Consider the following 7,261-nt stretch of genomic DNA (forward strand, 5'->3'; position numbering starts at 1 on the left):
CTGACTCTCCAAAGCTACCCATGCTTTGATGCATGAAAGAGATGCTCTATGGAAAAAATGGCAAACCACTGAAACTCTCACCTTTCTCCAAGGTTATAAGCAACTCAAAAATCATATAAAAAAAACTTATTATTTTGGATAAATGCCAACATTTCACTAAATGTCAAAGCTCTCACCCAAATGACCCAAAAAAATTCTGGAGTACTATCAACTCCCTGCTCCACACTGGTTCTCCTGCCATCCCTAACCCTTTCCCCTATCACTCTTCCTCTGAAACTGCAGACTTACTCAGCAAACACTTCATAGACAGCATCTCTAAACTCATACCCTCTGGTAACTCTTCTCATCCCAACTCTTGTGTGTCACCCTCACCTCCCCCTAAACCTCTATGCTTCTCTGTCTTTCAGCCTTTTACCTTGCGACCTGTTTCTATTAACTATATCAAATCCCTGCTTCTTAAATTAAAACCATGCTCTCCATCCACTGATAAACTCCCTCCTCAATTTCTGAAAATATGCTGCTGACTCTATTGCATATCCTGCATCTATCTTAATTAACCACTTCATTCAGGAATCTACCGTACAGGAAATATGGTAATCCTTCTATACCAGTCCTCTGCACAAAGGTGGCAACTCTGTTGAACCTTCTAACTATACACCAATCACTATTCTCTCACCGCTTTCTAAGATCCTTGAAAAATGTATACATACTCAACTACTGTCCTATCTCATTCACGAAAATCTCCTCACCCCCTCGCAACATGGTTTCCACCCTAAACACAGTACCTCAACTGCCTTACTATCCTTTACTCAAAAGGTTGCAGAAGCTAGGGACAACAACCTCCTTGTCTCCTGTCTATTCCTTGATCTCTCTAAAGCCTTCGACACTATGTCTCATCCCAGCCTTCTTAGGCAAACTCTCAGGCTAAAACCTCTCTCCTTCTACTCTTGGCTGGTTCCAATCCTACCTTAGTGGCAGAAAACAAACTGTTAGATGGCAGCAGGCTTTCTCACCCTTCCTTGCTTTTCAAACAGGAGTACCCGAAGGCTCCATACTTGGACCGCTCCTTTTCACCATTTTTACCAACAACCTACATTCATCCTTTAGATTCTCATCTGTAATACAATACACAGACAACTCTACTCTCTTATCTATCTCCAATACTATCTCTGGACTACACACACTAACACAGAATTCCTTTATCTCTGTTGAAAAATGGCTCAGAAATAATCAACTAATCCTTAACCCAAAGAAAACTCAACTCCTTCTCTTCCTATCTCAGACACTCGCTCACCTTAAATCCAGTTTTTCTCTTTCATTCCTGTCTCATTCCGTTATATAAGAAAAACTCAAAAACACCCATAAAACTTGGCAAACTCCTGAAGCTAAGCAAATAGTGACACAAAATTATAAATCCTGAAAAACCTGAAAATAAAAACAGATGGCATCGGCCCACTAAAATGATCAAACACTTAGAAACAAAGTAAAGAGTACAATAAAGACAAAAATTAAAAATTACAATACTCTAACCTAAACAACCCTAAACATGTTTTGTATAACATCAATAAATTAATAAGCCCAAGCAAACAAACTCAACAAAACTGCATATTCAATGAAACAGCTTACAAAATTGTCTATGCAATAAATTTTCTTCATACATCAGATAAAAAATGACAGCATCAGTTTCACTCCTGACAGTATTTGTGGCATCTTTAACCTATAGCAAGTCTCTATAGACCTAATTATAAAGCTTGTAAAGAAATTAAAACCCACCACCAACTCCCCAATATATCATGTCACTGACAGGACCACAGCCCATTCAATAACAATATGAGTAAATTAATCTGTAAAAGAAAAAAACATCACATAACTGTAGAAACATTCTTACATCATTCACATTCACAAAGGAGAGAATGATCATAATATCTTTAGTTTCATACCCAAGACAATCATATCTTCTACCTCTAAAATTCTTGAAAAATGGATTAACTAATGACTCCTTACCCACCTAAAAGCCATCTACTATCCCTTGCACAGCATTCCTTTAGGTGAGAACACATTGTCTCCTATTTTTGTATAAACAGTTTGTTCCCATCTAAACCAGCATGTAATGCCCACCTCAGTTTTCCTAGACCTTTCAAACATCTTTTACAGTGTCTCCCATTCTTTACTTCTAAAAAGGATGGTACATGCAGATATATCTAACTATGCACTTCCCTCATTCAATAGCTACCATACTGGAAGGTTGAAGTCTGTAAAGTGGAAAGACACTTACTCCACATTCAGCCTGTCATCCCTGTTGGGGTCTCTATTTTTGGTCTACTGATATTCAGTATTGTTACCAACTACATACATAAAGCTGTCCATCAAAGGTCCATTATTGAACATGCTGAAGACTCCACCCTTATTTGCTCTGCAATCCCCCTTGACCATCTACAAACACAAACTCATCTAGCCTTCACAAAACAAAAGACACGACTCACAGTCACAGATTCACAAGTAATACTGACCCACCCCCTAAAATAATAGTTTTTAGCACCAAACTAGTTTTCAAAAACATTTCACAAATATATATAACATTACCAAATAAAACAACACTAGGGAAAGTAGCCACACTAAACTCTCAGGAGTGATTAAAAATCAGCAGCTAAACTTTAATTTCCACATCAGCCTAGCATTGTAAACACTCTGCAAACTATGACATTCTCTGTTTCTGCCAACCTTATCATAAGCTGCAGCTATACTGACAAACATTTATAAAAAACATCTAAACAAACTTGAAAAATACTTCTAAGGCCACAAATTTGCCCCAATCTGCCCCCCCAAAAACACTATGTTATATAGCCCTTTAGTAGCTCATATTGGTTAGAACTCTACTCTGAAGTACACATAAGTGAAAAAGCACTCAACATAATATATACACCAAACAAATGACCAGGAATTAGTAATGTCATAACCAAATTTACACCAGGGAAAGAATCTGGAAATATATACCAAATCACCACAACTAGGTCCAATAAAAACTTTGGAGACTCATTCTACCTAGTCTCCATACCAAAACTATGCAACTCCATTACCGTATATCTGAAAACTAACTCTAACTGAAAAATCTTGTAAGAAAAATTAAAGATATACCTAATCACAAGTTAGGACTGTCTCTGTACTAAACAATGGTCATTACCCTAAATCATGCTCTCCCAACTACCACTAGTTAGACACTAACAATTCCATTGCTTCATATATTCCTGTCCTCACCTATGTACTCCTTTCTTCTCATTTGTCATAGTCCTACTGATTGATAGAACAGAACAGAAATGTTTGATGGCACTTGACAACATACTGTATATTTGCCTGTACCTATAACCGTATTGTGCAGACTGAATATACCTAGATAAGATATTGCTTATCCATTGCAGTCTTACAGCTTACTTGCCAGAAATACATTGAAATGTGTAGCTTATATAGCTGAACTGCCATTTAGTACAACTGTGTAGTTTGCTTTGCTTGTGTATATTCACTATCACTAATACCTTAAATAAGAACTTGAACGTTTGTAACATATACTTCTTGTATCTGGATTTTGGGCTTTTTTCCCTGTGATTCTGCAGCAAAGAAACTATATTGGCCTAGATGGACTATCCTGGTTAACAAATGAAAAATGTGAGTGTGTGTGTGTGTGTGTGTGTGTGTGTGTGTGTGTGTATGTGTGTATATGTATATGTATGCAGAAGCTAGCACTAATGACCTGGGTCTGAATGCAAGACTCGGAGGGCTATTAACGGAAGCAATGAATCCACTAGTAAGAGTTGAGACCGAATAATACCCACAATGTAAACGTGAATCCAGTCAATGAAGTGGCTATCAAGAATTTAAAGAGAGGCATTGAAAACAACGTTTACAGGTTCAAATGGCTTCAGTGTCAAAGGTACCATCTAGAGGCTTGTTTAAACTGTAATGTAATTCCACGTGGGCTGCGAATTTTGAATATGCCCATGTATGGTAATGCTTATCCGGACTTACTAGTCAAATGGCAGCAAATAAATTTGAATGCTAGTAAAGCCTATCTGCAGTTGCTGTTAGATTATTAACAACCAATTGAGTTTGAACTAAGAAACAAAATAATTGAACAGCAAACTGAACTTTGTAATATGAATGGAGATGACTCATCTGAAATTTATATGCACAAACTGGTTGACAGAGTATTGCGTTATGAAAATAAATTACTTGACCACAAAAGAAAGAAATTAAATAGAGACATTGAAGATTTTGAGAAACACAATGTCTTTATGTGGCCAAAAACTGCAACTTTAGTCCCTGACAGGGAAACCAGTATTGCTAGAAATCAAACGGAGACCAGAAGAGAGATGATACATTTGCAAGGAGGGAGGAGTCGTGGAACGACCAATAGCAGAAGGCATTCTGAACAGGAACAGGAAACGCATATGAGTTCTGAAGAGACGGAACGTGGTGAGGCAGACGCCCAATTTGTAGAGAATGGAAGAAAAAGGGATGGTAACATGCTTTCCCTTCAACCACCTGTATCAGTTTATTCAACACCAATGGATATACCACATGAGATGCAACAAATGAAAGAAGATGAACAATTGGTTCGCTATAGTAGCTATGTAAGGCGCAAAATTCAGCTAGATAAAATGCAGAGTCAGAAATTTCTGGTTGTACCACTACCAATTCGAATAGGAAGAAAGAGGTCCCTAGACCTGGGTGGTCTAAGAGGACAGAAATGCAAGGAAGCACCGAATCCACAACAGGTGTGTACAATAAAGAAAATGTGGAACCAGGGAACTTAGTATGGAATATTTCAAACTATGTGTTGACTGAGGATGAAATAAGACTTTTAAATAAAGGTATGAGTTTCATACCTACTAATAAAATGGACACAAGTGATGCTGTTTTAGTGGTAAGAATGTTTACATGTAATTTAGCTTTAAAATTGTTGCATAGTGATGCACCTAGCCAAAATGTTAACTGTTTTAAACGGAAAAGTATGTTTGTACCTCATTTACCAGCTAATTTAGAAATATTTCTTAGAGCTTTTGAGAATACAATATACAATGACTTTGAAATTACTAATGTGACTGATGAAAGTAATCTGAGTAGGAACGAAAAACATGCATTGAAGCAAATGAAAATATTACTATATGACCCACAGACAAAGGGGTCCCATTGTTGTAATGGATTCTGAATATTATCTTACTGTCATGTCTGAAATGTTAGCAAGTGATGCTTATGAAGTAGCATCTATGGATGTAGTGTGTGATATTTATAAAGAGATTTATACTACTCTACATGAATGCAAGACAATGGGGCTGGTAACCAATTAAATGTTTGAATTTTTCTTAGTGGAATATCCTTTAATACCCAGGTTACATGGATTACCTAAAATTCATAAGAATCCTACACATCCGATATTTAGGCCAATAGTAGCAGGTGCAGGTTGGCTAACTGAAACAATCTCAATATATCTGGACTATGAACTAAAAAATATCTTATCCAAATATGTTTATGTATTAAGGGACACTGAGCAATTTTTGAAAGATTTATATGAATTTACTCTGGAATTTGGTAGCCTTGAAGGAACATTATTAACTACAATGGATGTAGAAGCACTTTTTACTAGTATCCCTAATGAACAGGGTATAAATATGCTTAAAAACCTATTGATTGAGGAGAATTTGATGGATCCAACTAAGGCTGATTTTATATGCTTGTTGTTAGAGCAGGTTCTAGAACATAATGTGTTCCTCTTTCAAGATAAATACTTTAGACAAAAAAGGGAGTAGCGCTGGGCACAAGCTGTGTGAACACATACGCCAACCTTGTGATGGTAGCATGGGAAAAAGCTGTTATGTTAGAACATCCTAAAGTAATATTCTACAGACGCTTTGTAGATGACATTTTCCTTGTTTGGAAAGGCAATGAAAAAACACTTGCATCGTTTTTTGATTATGTTAACTCCACTAATGCATTTTTAAAGTTTACTATGGTATACTCTGATCTAACTATTAATTATTTGGATGTCACAATCTACAGAGAAGATAATATATGTAAAACAAAAGTTTTTAGGAAACCATGCTATAGACCAGCATTTTTGCATAGAGAGAGCATGCATAATCCGACCAAAACCCGCGGTGGTGGTGCTGCGGTAGCGTTGTCGCCTCACAGTAAGACGCTGTCTGGTTCGATTCTTAGTTAGAGCGTCTTCTGCGTGGAGACACGCATGAATGGGCATACCTTTGTTGAAGGTTGCACATCAGGCCTGGTAAGCCGGTACGTAAAAAGCAACTGCCAATCATTAGCGGACCGCAGGTCCACTGTGGTGACCCCTAACTGGGAAAAGCTGAAAGACACAAAATCAAAGGACAGGCAATGAGGACCTCAAGGCTATGTTGTGAAGATTTGATGTTAAAGGAAGAACTAGAAAGGCTGAAGCAGGGTGTTATAACTAGGGGATATGCAGAAGAAGAAATAAATAACATGTATACACAAGTCAGTACTATGAGGCAAACTAAAGCTAAACCCTACTATTCTTCCAGGGATGTAGAGTTTTTAGAATGGAATGAGCCAACCCGTAAGATGTCAATAGTACTTCCCTATTGTAGTAATACTAAAATGATAGCGGAAGCAATAACAGCAAATTGGAACATACTCCTGGTGGATGACAAAACTAAGAGTTTAGTAGGTGGCTTCTCAAATTTTACATACAGTAATCAAAAATGCCTCAAACAACATCTATGCTACCGTGGGCTGAATATAGGTAGACATCAAGAACAGAAAGAAGGATTCTTAGGTACAAAGAAATGTGGGAGCTGTGCACAATGTACTTTTGTAGATGAGTCATGATTCTTTAAGTATCCTGACACAGGTTACCTTTAGGAATTAAGGAATAATAGTACATGTAACACTAGGAATGTAGTATATGTTGCACACTGCACAGTGTGCTTTTGTTTCTATGTAGGGAAAATGAATAGATCCCTAAGGGAAAGGATAAGGGACCATATCTACTGTATTGGGAGGAAGCAAGAATATAGTGCTATAGCAAAGCATACATTGACTATGAGGAACAGTCATACATTCCTTTTTCAGGTACACCATAACCAACAAGAGAATATTCAGCTAGGTGGCATTACTAATGAAACAGAGTTGTCTGAAGTAAAATGGATCCTTAGATTAGGTGCACACAGAGGGCGAGGTCTGAATGATAGTGTATCACTCAAGCCATTACTTAAAGCTAGGGCCCTCA

This window comes from Protopterus annectens, chromosome 11.part0 (assembly GCF_019279795.1).
Source record: "Protopterus annectens isolate FY-2018-M chromosome 11.part0, PAN1.0, whole genome shotgun sequence".
In the NCBI taxonomy this organism is placed as follows: Eukaryota; Metazoa; Chordata; order Ceratodontiformes; family Protopteridae; genus Protopterus; species Protopterus annectens.